The 12889-nt window shown below is 41.0% G+C and overlaps 1 long non-coding RNA gene across 1 annotated transcript; it reads left to right on the top strand.

Annotated features, from left to right (window-relative positions):
• The first annotated feature begins 4837 nt into the window (after positions 1-4837).
• On the top strand, positions 4838-8412 carry LOC132564717 (uncharacterized). The gene is made up of 4 exons (XR_009554906.1): positions 4838-4861; positions 6591-6742; positions 7035-7195; positions 8285-8412. It is a non-coding gene; the product is annotated as an uncharacterized LOC132564717 (long non-coding RNA).
• The last annotated feature ends 4477 nt before the right edge of the window (positions 8413-12889 follow it).

The following is a 12889-nucleotide window of genomic DNA, read 5'->3' as shown; positions in this document are numbered from 1 at the left end:
CTTAATGACAAGTGATTCCTTTAAAAAATCTTCTGTAAACTGATCTAGAGATTAGTTTGTAATGCCTTGGTTTGGAGCACTGAACTTGTCTTTCCAACAAATGTATTTTCTAGGTGGCCTCTTCTTGTTCTTCTATTATTTCTGCTTCCTTCATAATTAAGTTTTGTGCTGATATCTATCACCTGTCAGATTTACCATATACCATATATATATTGATATAGACAAAGATACATATATCTGGGAACATAGTAATAAACTTGCAAAAAGGTGTTGTCCGTAGTAAATTTGGTATAGAACAATCAGCAGGATTTGATATAGAACAGTCAGTGGGAGGGTGGGGGCGGGGGTTACAGAACTATCAGTGGGGGAGTGGTATAGAAAGTTAGTGTGATGGGGGAGTTGTAAAGAACACTCATTGTGAGGGGGGAGTGGTAAAGAACACTCATTGTGAGGGGGGAGTGGTATAGAACACTCAGTGTGAGGGGCGAGTGGTATAGAACAGTCAGTGTGAGGGGGAAGTGGTATAGAACATTCAGTGTGAGGAGTGGGGGAGTGGTATAGAACACTCAGTTTGAGGGGGGAGTGGTATAGAACAGTCAGTGTGAGTGGGGGGTGGTACAGAACAGTCAGTGCGAGGGGGGAGTGGTATAGAACAGTCAGTGTGAGGGGGGGAGTGGTATAGAACACTCAGTGTGAGGGGGAGTGATATAGAAAGTCAGTGTGAGGGGGGAGTGGTATAGAATAGTTAGTGTGATGGGGAGTGGTAAAGAACATTCAGTGGGTGCCTGGTACAGAACAATCAGTGGGGGATTGGTATAGAATAGTCAATGGGGGTTTAGGGGGTTAATTAGAACAGTCAGTGGTCAGTGGGGGTTATATAGAAAAGTCAGTGGGGGTTTTGGTATAAAATAGTCAATGGGAGATGGGGGTGTATAGAACAGTCAATGGGTGAGAGGAACAGAACAATCAGTGGGGGATTGGTAAAGAATAATCAGTGTGATGGGGGAGTGATATAGAAAGTCAGTGTGAGGGGGGAGTGGTATAGAACAGTTAGTGTGATGGGGAGTGGTAAAAAACATTCAGTTGCTGGCCGTAGTATCCGTGTTGGACATGGTCTGTCTCCAGTATCTGTTGTTACCAGGGAAAGGCCGTCAGGACTGGGCTTGGTGATCAGCTGAAATTCCTGGGTGGTCAGTCTTCTGGTCAGAGCTGGTCTCTCTTCTCTGGTGACAGGTACCTCAGGATCTTCAACTATAAATACCTGGCCCTTATTCTTTGGAACATTTCCAGGCTTGAAATAATTGTTCCTTCTCTTTCTGTCTCCCTTCATATTGGTAATGGTCAGTAATGGTCAGTAGTGGTCAGCAGTGTGGTCAGCAGTGGTCAGTCAGAAGTAGTCAGATGTATTAAGAATACAAAAATCAAACTGAAGCTGACCATTTGATTGGTCATTGTGATACACACATCATTGCCTGTTTGATAATATAACATCAAAGGTGTTTCAGAGACAGGGAGAGCCCCAAAAGTAAACATAAAGGCCCAAAGAGAACACCCCCCCCCTCCTCTGCCTTTGGCATGGGTAGTCTTTGTATGTATACATGTGGCTGTTAGTTAGTCCAGTGGGTGTCATTCACTGTGATTGTTTACTGCAAGTCTTCACTGTTATCTATTGATTATTTCATGTCCAAATCAAAGCTGAAAAATGCTTTAAAGCAGATTAAATGTTCAGTTAATATTAAAATTTGGTAATTTTAAAAAAAATTAAAATTCTAAGAAAAAAAATGAAGTTGTAATTTGAAATTGAAAAACTTTTTTGTATAGGTATATGTAGGAATTATTCAAGTTTGTATACCAATTTACAGAACTGAAATATCTTAATAATTGCAAAATCTGTTTCATTTTTCCTGACGCTTGGTGTCTGTGATATGTACAGCAAAGTGTATGTAAAACTGAGTTAAAATCTCAGTCTGAGAGGGGTTTTTCAATTCTTCATAACTCCTGTTTTATTTGACCTACGCTGATTCTGTTTATGCCGAAATGTTTGAAATAGCTCACAGTTGATGAAAATATTTCTTTTAAAATTAAAAAAAAAAAAAGTGTCCTTGAATGACATGCCTAAAAATCCATGTTTTTATTTCTCATACCCACATTTTTTAACTGATTCTCATACAAATTGGCATGGTTGTTCTATATTTCATGACTGATTAGGTAGTGAAATAATTTTTAATTTATCACTTCGATTATAATTAAAATTTTAATTAAATTAAATTTTTTAAAATTTTTTAAACTTTATTTTCTGGAGTGATCAGGACATCTATAAATAACATCAAATTAGCATATTTGTGTTCTTGTGTATTCCTACGCCAGATTTTTAAAAGTTAAGATGGAGGATTTTTTTCAAATTTTACAAGTACAAGATCTTAGAAAATTCTGTGGTTAGCCCAGATAATGGCTTGTGTAGGATTTGGATTGGACCTGTAACAAGGACAGGGAAATATGGAATTCTGTCATTTAAGGACCCCAGTGATTTAAAATGGAAAAAGAAACATGCACACAGACTTGCTTTTATTTGTTTTTCTGAAAATTTAGAATTGTCAAGTGATCTGGACTGTTCCCATCTCTGTCATAATAGTTTATGTGTAAATGTAGAGCACATAAGTTCAGAACCTCATTTTATAAATAATAACAGGCAGTACTGTTTAAATTCAAATGTGTGTTATGGTCATTTAGGGTTCAGTGACTGCATGTTGAATTTGAAAATGTAATTAAGTTTTTATTGATTTGAGGGTATTAGCTATTGTACACTGATGTATACAACATAGTCCGACTACCACCACGTGGAGGTTCCCTCATTAGGTAGTCATATATTTTGTTGTTGTTGTTGCTGTTGTTGTTACATTATTTTGTGTTTTTTTTTTCTGATTGTTGACATGTCTCTAATAAATTTGTTGTCACCTCTTCTTCTCAATACAGGTGGTCCTGAGGTCGGTTGTCTCCCCTACATGGATGGATGTTGGGATCTAGCTGACCTCTCCTGTAGTCAGACTTCCGAGCGGACCTGGACCTTTTCGCATGCTGCTTGTGCTGTTCTGCTAACAACAACATACTTCTTTTCTTGACAGCAGGTTTGTATTGGTGCTGGCGTTGATATATTTCCTCTGAGCTGAGTTGATCAAGTTTATGTTTGACCTCCCTACTCAGAGTACCACCAAAGTGTTCCACCTTCTTTTGAATGGCTTTCCCTGCAGTGTTGTTTAGGGTCAGAATGGCATTGTCTAACCTACCCTCAGCATTTCTTCCAAAATTCTGATGTTTTGGTAAAGACACATTCAGGCTTCTGTGACAACCCTCATTTTTCTGTGTGGATGTGCTGAGTCTCATAGATCGAATAACATCAGTGCTGAGTTTCATTTTCAGAAGAACACCAACATCTCATCCTTTGTCATTTGAAGTTGATGGATCTGGTTTGAACTCAGGAACATTGATCGCACCCACCAGTTGTCGCTGTCACCACCAGAGCACACCACGGAATGCTGCTTGCACTTGGAGCAGTCACCTGTGTAGCAGGATACAGTTGCATCTAACACTGCAGGTAAATGAGTCGTGATAGTCTCAATGTCTCTGGAGTGAATTTTCATCAATTCCTTGAAAATCAGACTGCTACGGGCTTTCAAGTCTTGAGAAAATACCTTCTGAGCATGAGACCTCATCAGTCTGGTACGACCAGGAAACATTGACTCGCTCCACTTAGCACTGTTACATTTCCGGAACTGTGCTCTGCCAAGGTGGGTTGGGTCAGCCAGTCTCTCCACTTTCCACATGGGATGTAAGGCTCTCATGGCTTCCTCCAGGCCTTGGGCTCCAGTTCCATCGCCATCTGTGGTTGCATATTTTATTAGCACGCCTTGTGTAGCCAGTTGATCCCCAATGTCCTTTCCCATGGCATACTCGGACAAGCCGTCGTGTCGGTCAGTGTTGGCTGTGCAGTCAGGATGACCACCAGGACAGGTGACATCATATCCTTTCCCTCTCAGCCAAGCTCCTGTCCAGCAAAGTTTGTTGTGGAGGGCACGTCCAAGTATCCACTTCTTAGGGGTAGATGTCTCGATACCCAGACTTAACCCCTGTGAGGCATTCATCCCTGGCTTCTTAGCACTTCCAAATGATGTGCTGTTGTACCGCCCATCCACAGCTAGTCCGATGGTGCTCGGGGAATCATCTCCTCTCAGGGTGTTGGCCTCCACCACCAGTCTGGTCTTCTCGGACATGTCCTTTTTGTTGATGGCAGTAATGTCCTTGGACACTTGATTTGCCTGTCGCTGCATTCCACTCTTGGCTCCTGCAGGTATATTCAGGTGTCCGAGAAGTAACCTGGCTCCTTTGGTGCTGACAGCCTGGCCACACAAAGCTGAAGGCAGGTACTTGTTGACAAGGGCTGGCTTTGGTCTGGGCTTATCCGTGTCTGCCTCTCTATATAGTTTGTACAGTGGAGATCTGTACTGGCATTTATTACATCGGACAGCACAACTCCATCCCAGAGCCCTTTTCCGCTCGGTGTCCAGTTCAAACTCCGGTACCATGCATGATGTAGTGTTTGGTTGTCCGGCGTGAAGTCTGATGATGTCGTTCCACATTTTCACCATCAACACTATGTCGATGATCCGGTTTCCTTCTATTACAGGCTCAGAGTTGGATTCTTCAGCTGTAACAGTTGCTGGCCGTAGTATCCGTGTTGGACATGGTCTGTCTCCAGTATCTGTTGTTACCAGGGAAAGGCCGTCAGGACTGGGCTTGGTGATCAGCTGAAATTCCTGGGTGGTCAGTCTTCTGGTCAGAGCTGGTCTCTCTTCTCTGGTGACAGGTACCTCAGGATCTTCAACTTTAAATACCTGGCCCTTATTCTTTGGAACATTTCCAGGCTTGAAATAATTGTTCCTTCTCTTTCTGTCTCCCTTCATATTGGTAATGGTCAGTAATGGTCAGTAGTGGTCAGCAGTGTGGTCAGCAGTGGTCAGTCAGAAGTAGTCAGATGTATTAAGAATACAAAAATCAAACTGAAGCTGACCATTTGATTGGTCATTGTGATATACACATCATTGCCTGTTTGATAATATAACATCAAAGGTGTTTCAGAGACAGGGAGAGCCCCAAAAGTAAACATAAAGGCCCAAAGAGAACACACCCCCCCTCCCCTGCCTTTGGCATGGGTAGTCTTTGTATGTATACATGTGGCTGTTAGTTAGTCCAGTGGGTGTCATTCACTGTGATTGTTTACTGCAAGTCTTCACTGTTATCTATTGATTATTTCATGTCCAAATCAAAGCTGAAAAATGCTTTAAAGCAGATTAAATGTTCAGTTAATATTAAAATTTGGTAATTTTAAAAAAAAATTTAAAATTCTAAAGTTGTAATTTGAAATTGAAAAACTTTTTTGTATAGGTATATGTAGGAATTATTCAAGTTTGTATACCAATTTACAGAACTGAAATATCTTAATAATTGCAAAATCTGTTTCATTTTTCCTGACGCTTGGTGTCTGTGATATGTACAGCAAAGTGTATGTAAAACTGAGTTAAAATCTCAGTCTGAGAGGGGTTTTTCAATTCTTCATAACTCCTGTTTTATTTGACCTACGCTGATTCTGTTTACGCCGAAATGTTTGAAATAGCTCACAGTTGATGAAAATATTTTTTTTTAAAATTTAAAAAAAAAAAGTGTCCTTTAATGACATGCCTAAAAATCCATGTTTTTATTTCTCATACCCACATTTTTTGACTGATTCTCATACAAATTGGCATGGTTGTTCTATATTTCATGACTGATTAGGTAGTGAAATAATTTTTAATTCATCACTTCCATTATGATTAAAATTTTAATTAAATTAAATTTTTAAAAATTTTTTAAACTTTATTTTCTGGAGTGATCAGGACATCTATAAATAACATCAAATTAGCATATTTGTGTTCTTGTGTATTCCTACGCCAGATTTTTAAAAGTTAAGATGGAGGATTTTTTTCAAATTATACAAGTACAAGATCTTAGAAAATTCTGTGGTTAGCCCAGATAATGGCTTGTGTAGGATTTGGATTGGACCTGTAACAAGGACAGGGAAATATGGAATTCTGTCATTTAAGGACCCCAGTGATTTAAAATGGAAAAAGAAACATGCACACAGACTTGCTTTTATTTGTTTTTTCTGAAAATTTAGAATTGTCAAGTGATCTGGACTGTTCCCATCTCTGTCATAATAGTTTATGTGTAAATGTAGAGCACATAAGTTCAGAACCTCATTTGATAAATAATAACAGGCAGTACTGTTTAAATTCAAATGTGTGTTATGGTCATTTAGGGTTCAGTGACTGCATGTTGAAATTGAAAATGTAATTAAGTTTTTATTGATTTGAGGGTATTAGCTATTGTACACTGATGTATACAACATTGTCCGACTACCACCACGTGGAGGTTCCCTCATTAGGTAGTCATATATTTTGTTGTTGTTGTTGCTGTTGTTGTTACATTATTTTGTGTTTTTTTTCTGATTGTTGACATGTCTCTAATAAATTTGTTGTCACCTCTTCTTCTCAATACAGGTGGTCCTGAGGTCGGTTGTCTCCCCTACATGGATGGATGTTGGGATCTAGCTGACCTCTCCTGTAGTCAGACTCCCGAGCGGACCTGGACCTTTTCGCATGCTGCCTGTGCTGTTCTGCTAACAACAACATACTTCTTTTCTTGACAGCAGGTTTGTATTGGTGCTGGCGTTGATATATTTCCTCTGAGCTGAGTTGATCAAGTTTATGTTTGACCTCCCTACTCAGAGTACCACCAAAGTGTTCCACCTTCTTTTGAATGGCTTTCCCTGCAGTGTTGTTTAGGGTCAGAATGGCATTGTCTAACCTCCCCTCAGCATTTCTTCCAAAATTCTGATGTTTTGGTAAAGACACATTCAGGCTTCTGTGACAACCCTCATTTTTCTGTGTGGATGTGCTGAGTCTCATAGATCGAATAACATCAGTGCTGAGTTTCATTTTCAGAAGCTCCAATGTCATTTGAAGTTGATGGATCTGGTTTGAACTCAGGAACATTGATCGCACCCACCAGTTGTCGCTGTCACCACCAGAGCACACCACGGAATGCTGCTTGCACTTGGAGCAGTCACCTGTGTAGCGGGATACAGTTGCATCTAACACTGCAGGTAAATGAGTCGTGATAGTCTCAATGTCTCTGGAGTGAATTTTCATCAATTCCTTGAAAATCAGACTGCTCCGGGCTTTCAAGTCTTGAGAAAATACCTTCTGAGCATGAGACCTCATCAGTCTGGTACGACCAGGAAACATTGACTCGCTCCACTTAGCACTGTTACATTTCCGGAACTGTGCTCTGCCAAGGTGGGTTGGGTCAGCCAGTCTCTCCACTTTCCACATGGGATGTAAGGCTCTCATGGCTTCCTCCAGGCCTTGGGCTCCAGTTCCATCGCCATCTGTGGTTGCATATTTTATTAGCACGCCTTGTGTAGCCAGTTGATCCGCAATGTCCTTTCCCATGGCATACTCGGACAAGCCGTCGTGTCGGTCAGTGTTGGCTCTGCAGTCAGGATGACCACCAGGACAGGTGACATCATATCCTTTCCCTCTCAGCCAAGCTCCTGTCCAGCAAAGTTTGTTGTGGAGGGCACGTCCAAGTATCCACTTCTTAGGGGTAGATGTCTCGATACCCAGACTTAACCCCTGTGAGGCATTCATCCCTGGCTTCTTAGCACTTCCAAATGATGTGCTGTTGTACCGCCCATCCACAGCTAGTCCGATGGTGCTCGGGGAATCATCTCCTCTCAGGGTGTTGGCCTCCACCACCAGTCTGGTCTTCTCGGACATGTCCTTTTTGTTGAGGGCAGTAATGTCCTTGGACATTTGATTTGCCTGTCGCTGCATTCCACTCTTGGCTCCTGCAGGTATATTCAGGTGTCCGAGAAGTAACCTGGCTCCTTTGGTGCTGACAGCCTGGCCACACAAAGCTGAAGGCAGGTACTTGTTGACAAGGGCTGGCTTTGGTCCGGGCTTATCCGTGTCTGCCTCTCTATATAGTTTGTACAGTGGAGATCTGTACTGGCATTTATTACATCGAACAGCACAACTCCATCCCAGAGCCCTTTTCCGCTCGGTGTCCAGTTCAAACTCCGGTACCATGCATGATGTAGTGTTTGGTTGTCCGGCGTGAAGTCTGATGATGTCGTTCCACATTTTCACCATCAACACTATGTCGATGATCTGGTTCCCTTCTATTACAGGCTCAGAGTTGGATTCTTCAGCTGTAACAGTTGCTGGCCGTAGTATCCGTGTTGGACATGGTCTGTCTCCAGTATCTGTTGTTACCAGGGAAAGGCCGTCAGGACTGGGCTTGGTGATCAGCTGAAATTCCTGGGTGGTCAGTCTTCTGGTCAGAGCTGGTCTCTCTTCTCTGGTGACAGGTACCTCAGGATCTTCAACTTTAAATACCTGGCCCTTATTCTTTGGAACATTTCCAGGCTTGAAATAATTGTTCCTTCTCTTTCTGTCTCCCTTCATATTGGTAATGGTCAGTAATGGTCAGTAGTGGTCAGCAGTGTGGTCAGCAGTGGTCAGTCAGAAGTAGTCAGATGTATTAAGAATACAAAAATCAGACTGAAGCTGACCATTTGATTGGTCATTGTGATATACACATCATTGCCTGTTTGATAATATAACATCAAAGGTGTTTCAGAGACAGGGAGAGCCCCAAAAGTAAACATAAAGGCCCAAAGAGAATTGCCTTTGGCATGGGTATTAATACATGTGGCTGTTAGTTAGTCCAGTGGGTGTCATTCACTGTGATTGTTTACTGCAAACTGTTATCTATTGATTATTTCATGTCCAAATCAAAGCTGAAAAATGCTTTAAAGCAGATTAAATGTTCAGTTAATATTAAAATTTGGTAATTTAAAAAAAAAAATTAAAATTCTACGAAAAAAAATGAAGTTGTAATTTGAAATTGAAAAACTTTTTTGTATAGGTATATGTAGGAATTATTCAAATTTATATACCAATTTACAGAACTGAAATATCTTAATAATTGCAAAATCTGTTTCATTTTTCCTGACGCTTGGTGTCTGTGATATGTACAGAAAAGTGTATGTAAAGCTGAGTTAAAATCTCAGTCTGAGAGGGGTTTTTCAATTCTTCATAACTCCTGTTTTATTTGACCTGTGATTCTGTTTACGAAATGTTTGAAATAGCTCACAGTTGATGAAAATATTTTTTTTTAAATTGAAAAAAAAAAATTAATTGTCCTTTAATGACATGCCTAAAAATCCATGTTTTTATTTCTCATACCCACATTTTTTGACTGATTCTCATACAAATTGGCATGGTTGTTCTATATTTCATGACTGATTAGGTAGTGAAATAATTTTTAATTATCACTTCGATTATAATTAAAATTTTAAAAATTAAATTTTTAAAAATGTTTTAAACTTTATTTTCTGGAGTGATCAGGGCATCTATAAATAACATCAAATTAGCATATTTGTGTTCCTGTGTATTCCTACGCCAGATTTTTAAAAGTTAAGATGGAGGATTTTTTTCAAATTATACAAGTACAAGATCTTAGAAAATTCTGTGGTTAGCCCAGATAATGGCTTGTGTAGGATTTGGATTGGACCTGTAACAAGGACAGGGAAATATGGAATTCTGTCATTTAAGGACCCCAGTGATTTAAAATGGAAAAAGAAACATGCACACAGACTTGCTTTTATTTGTTTTTCTGAAAATTTAGAATTGTCAAGTGATCTGGACTGTTCCCATCTCTGTCATAATAGTTTATGTGTAAATGTAGAGCACATAAGTTCAGAACCTCATTTTATAAATAATAACAGGCAGTACTGTTTAAATTCAAATGTGTGTTATGGTCATTTAGGGTTCAGTGACTGCATGTTGAATTTGAAAATGTAATTAAGTTTTTATTGATTTGAGGGTATTAGCTATTGTACACTGATGTATACAACATTGTCCGACTACCACCACGTGGAGGTTCCCTCATTAGGTAGTCATATATTTTGTTGTTGTTGTTGCTGTTGTTGTTACATTATTTTGTGTTTTTTTTTTCTGATTGTTGACATGTCTCTAATAAATTTGTTGTCACCTCTTCTTCTCAATACAGGTGGTCCTGAGGTCGGTTGTCTCCCCTACATGGATGGATGTTGGGATCTAGCTGACCTCTCCTGTAGTCAGACTTCCGAGCGGACCTGGACCTTTTCGCATGCTGCTTGTGCTGTTCTGCTAACAACAACATACTTCTTTTCTTGACAGCAGGTTTGTATTGGTGGTGGCGTTGATATATTTCCTCTGAGCTGAGTTGATCAAGTTTATGTTTGACCTCCCTACTCAGAGTACCACCAAAGTGTTCCACCTTCTTTTGAATGGCTTTCCCTGCAGTGTTGTTTAGGGTCAGAATGGCATTGTCTAACCTCCCCTCAGCATTTCTTCCAAAATTCTGATGTTTTGGTAAAGACACATTCAGGCTTCTGTGACAACCCTCATTTTTCTGTGTGGATGTGCTGAGTCTCATAGATCGAATAACATCAGTGCTGAGTTTCATTTTCAGAAGCTCCAACACCAACATCTCATCCTCCGATGTCATTTGAAGTTGATGGATCTGGTTTGAACTCAGGAACATTGATCGCACCCACCAGTTGTCGCTGTCACCACCAGAGCACAGCACGGAATGCTGCTTGCACTTGGAGCAGTCACCTGTGTAGCAGGATACAGTTGCATCTAACACTGCAGGTAAACGAGTCGTGATAGTCTCAATGTCTCTGGAGTGAATTTTCATCAATTCCTTGAAAATCAGACTGCTCCGGGCTTTCAAGTCTTGAGAAAATACCTTCTGAGCATGAGACCTCATCAGTCTGGTATGACCAGGAAACATTGACTCGCTCCACTTAGCACTGTTACATTTCCGGAACTGTGCTCTGCCAAGGTGGGTTGGGTCAGCCAGTCTCTCCACTTTCCACATGGGATGTAAGGCTCTCATGGCTTCCTCCAGGCCTTGGGCTCCAGTTCCAACGCCATCTGTGGTTGCATATTTTATTAGCACGCCTTGTGTAGCCAGTTGATCCCCAATGTCCTTTCCCATGGCATACTCGGACAAGCTGTCGTGTCGGTCAGTGTTGGCTGTGCAGTCAGGATGACCACCAGGACAGGTGACATCATATCCTTTCCCTCTCAGCCAAGCTCCTGTCCAGCAAAGTTTGTTGTGGAGGGCACGTCCAAGTATCCACTTCTTAGGGGTAGATGTCTCGATACCCAGACTTAACCCCTGTGAGGCATTCATCCCTGGCTTCTTAGCACTTCCAAATGATGTGCTGTTGTACCGCCCATCCACAGCTAGTCCGATGGTGCTCGGGGAATCATCTCCTCTCAGGGTGTTGGCCTCCACCACCAGTCTGGTCTTCTCGGACATGTCCTTTTTGTTGAGGGCAGTAATGTCCTTGGACACTTGATTTGCCTGTCGCTGCATTCCACTCTTGGCTCCTGCAGGTATATTCAGGTGTCCGAGAAGTAACCTGGCTCCTTTGGTGCTGACAGCCTGGCCACACAAAGCTGAAGGCAGGTACTTGTTGACAAGGGCTGGCTTTGGTCCGGGCTTATCCGTGTCTGCCTCTCTATATAGTTTGTACAGTGGAGATCTGTACTGGCATTTATTACATCGGACAGCACAACTCCATCCCAGAGCCCTTTTCCGCTCGGTGTCCAGTTCAAACTCCGGTACCATGCATGATGTAGTGTTTGGTTGTCCGGCGTGAAGTCTGATGATGTCGTTCCACATTTTCACCATCAACACTATGTCGATGATCCGGTTTCCTTCTATTACAGGCTCAGAGTTGGATTCTTCAGCTGTAACAGTTGCTGGCCGTAGTATCCGTGTTGGACATGGTCTGTCTCCAGTATCTGTTGTTACCAGGGAAAGGCCGTCAGGACTGGGCTTGGTGATCAGCTGAAATTCCTGGGTGGTCAGTCTTCTGGTCAGAGCTGGTCTCTCTTCTCTGGTGACAGGTACCTCAGGATCTTCAACTTTAAATACCTGGCCCTTATTCTTTGGAACATTTCCAGGCTTGAAATAATTGTTCCTTCTCTTTCTGTCTCCCTTCATATTGGTAATGGTCAGTAATGGTCAGTAGTGGTCAGCAGTGTGGTCAGCAGTGGTCAGTCAGAAGTAGTCAGATGTATTAAGAATACAAAAATCAAACTGAAGCTGACCATTTGATTGGTCATTGTGATATACACATCATTGCCTGTTTGATAATATAACATCAAAGGTGTTTCAGAGACAGGGAGAGCCCCAAAAGTAAACATAAAGGCCCAAAGAGAACACCCCCCCCTCCCCTGCCTTTGGCATGGGTAGTCTTTGTATGTATACATGTGGCTGTTAGTTAGTCCAGTGGGTGTCATTCACTGTGATTGTTTACTGCAAGTCTTCACTGTTATCTATTGATTATTTCATGTCCAAATCAAAGCTGAAAAATGCTTTAAAGCAGATTAAATGTTCAGTTAATATTAAAATTTGGTAATTTAAAAAAAAAAATTAAAATTCTACGAAAAAAAATGAAGTTGTAATTTGAAATTGAAAAACTTTTTTGTATAGGTATATGTAGGAATTATTCAAGTTTATATACCAATTTACAGAACTGAAATATCTTAATAATTGCAAAATCTGTTTCATTTTTCCTGACGCTTGGTGTCTGTGATATGTACAGCAAAGTGTATGTAAAGCTGAGTTAAAATCTCAGTCTGAGAGGGGTTTTTCAATTCTTCATAACTCCTGTTTTATTTGACCTACGCTGATTCTGTTTACGCCGAAATGTTTGAAATAGCTCACA

Source organism: Ylistrum balloti, unplaced genomic scaffold (assembly GCF_031769215.1).
Source record: "Ylistrum balloti isolate Yb309-2 unplaced genomic scaffold, AGI_CSIRO_Ybal_v1 Utg372644, whole genome shotgun sequence".
Taxonomy (NCBI): domain Eukaryota; kingdom Metazoa; phylum Mollusca; class Bivalvia; order Pectinida; family Pectinidae; genus Ylistrum; species Ylistrum balloti.
The sequence above is the reverse complement of the archived record's forward strand: the minus strand, read 5'-3'. Positions and strand labels throughout refer to the sequence as shown.